This window comes from Nicotiana sylvestris, chromosome 10 (genome assembly GCF_000393655.2).
Source record: "Nicotiana sylvestris chromosome 10, ASM39365v2, whole genome shotgun sequence".
NCBI classification, from domain to species: domain Eukaryota; kingdom Viridiplantae; phylum Streptophyta; class Magnoliopsida; order Solanales; family Solanaceae; genus Nicotiana; species Nicotiana sylvestris.
The window spans coordinates 28,272,176-28,274,637 of NC_091066.1; positions in this window are offsets into that span (position 1 = coordinate 28,272,176).

Here is a 2,462-nt window from a genome sequence, read left to right on the forward strand (position 1 = left end):
CAGAATGTCGTCCCGTAGTCCCAAAGTAAAAAACACACAGCAACAACACAAGGAATACTCAATTAAACTCAATTTCGTACCAAGAAAAACAGGTAATTCTTACGTAACGTGCTTCACATACTGCACTTGAGGCAGTTTAAGCAATAAAACAATTAAGTCAATTAAACATGCTTCTCTAAGCTAACAGCAAGCTAAAATTTCAAGTAGAGTATGCAGGAAAGGAAAACACAATTAAAGCTACTTTAGTGAAAATAGGTTTTTTAATAATTAGCACAAGTACGCACTCGTCACCTCACGTATAAGGCATTTCAATAACCACAACACCAAATCCTAAGGGGAATGTCTCCCACACATGGTTAGGCAAGCCACTTACCTCAAACCAGCTCAAATCAATCTGAAATCACACTCTTGCCACGAGTACTCGACTCCAAATGACCCAAATCTGTTCAATTCAATTTCATAATGTAAATAACACTTCAATTAACTGATTCTACAAAGAAATTCTAAGCTAATACGTGAAATTAGATAAAATGACCAAAACACCACTCGGACCCACGTCTCGGAATCAGGTAAAATTTACATTTCCAGAATCTTCACACTCTCACGAGTTTAGTCATACCAAAAGTACCAAAATCGGACCTCAAATCATCACTCAAAGGCCTTTAATTAGCCAAGCCCTAACCCCCAAATTACCACTGAATTTCCTTAAATTTTCATGTTTATAATGATAAAAATTACCCCAATAACGAGTTTAGGGACCAAAGACCTTACCCCCAATGAATTCCTCTGAAAATCTCCCTTGAAAATGCTCCCAAGGGCTTCTTCTCGTTTGAAAAGAGGTGAAAATAACTCAAATTCGTGAAGGCAAGTATTTTTATGTTCTGCCCAGTTAAACCGTATCTGTGGTCCCGCTAATGCGGAGCCAAGGTCGCATCTGCGACTTCTCATTAAATCAACTTTCCACTTCTGCGATAGACTTTCCGCACCTGCGGCTCCTGGAGCTGGACCAACTTTTCACTTCTGCGGTCCAATAGATGCTTCTGCGGCACCGCACCTGCGGTCCCACACACGCAGGTGCGGTTATGAAAGGTTCAGCAATGCAAAATCTTCCTAAGTCCAAATTCAACTTCCGCCACACACCCGAAACTCACTTGAGGCCCCCGGGACCTAAACCAAACATGCCAACCAATCCTAAAATATCATTCAAACTTGTTCCAACCTTCGGAACACTCAAAAGGACATCAAAACACCAATTTAACATCGGATTCAAGCCTAAGAACTTCAAAAACTCACAAATTACGCTTTCAATCAAAAAGTCTATCAAACCTCATCCGAATAACCTGAAATTTTGCACACACGTCACATTCAACACTACGGAGCTACTCCAACTTCCGGAATTCCATTCCGACCCTCGGATCAAAATCTCATTATCGAACCGGAAACTTCAAAAATTTGACTTTCGGCATTTCAAGCCTAAATTAGCTACGAACCTCCAAAACACAATCCGATCACACTTCTAAACCTGAAATCACCCAACGGAGCTAACGGAACCATCGGATTTCTATTATGAGGCTGTCTTCACACTGTTCCAACTACGGTCAAATTTCCCAAACTTAAGCTCTCATTTAGGGACTAAGTGTCCCAAAACTCTCCGAAACTCAAAATCGAACATCCCGGCGAATCAAAATAGCAGAAATAAACACGGGGAAAGCAGTTAATAGGGGATAGGGGCGTTGATTCTTAAGACGACTAACCGGGTCGTCACAACGGTCCCTTCTCTTAAACATTCATTCATCCTCGAACGAGCATAGAGACATACCTGAAATAATGAAAAGATGAGGGTAGCGGTTGCGCATATCCTGCTCGGTCTCCCAGGTCGCCTCCTCAACCGACTGACCCCACCACTGAACCTTCACTGACGCAATGTTCTTTGACCTCAACTTTCTAACCTTGTCTGCCCAATATTGCCACTGGCTCCTCAACATAGGATAGATCCTTGTCCAACTGGATTGAATTGAAATCCAACATGTCTGACAGATCACCGTGATACCTCCGGAGCATAGAAACATGAAATACCAGATGAACTCCTGCCAAGCTGGGAGGTAAGGCAAGCTCATAAGCAACCTCCCCAACACGCCTCAATATCTCAAAAGGGCCAATAAACCTCGGACTCAACTTCCCCTTCTTCCCAAATATCATAACGCCCTTCATAGGCGAAACCCGAAGCAGAACCCGCTCTCCAACCATATAGGAAACATCTCGAACCTTCCAATCGCGTAACTCTTCTGTCTGGACTAGGCTGTATGGAGTCTATCCTAAATCACCTTAACATTCTCCAAAGCATCCTGAACCAAGTCTGTGCCTAATAATATGGCCTCGCCCGGCAAACCAACCCACCGGGGATCTACACCGCCAACCATATAAAACCTTATACGGTGCCATCTGAATGCTGGACTGATATC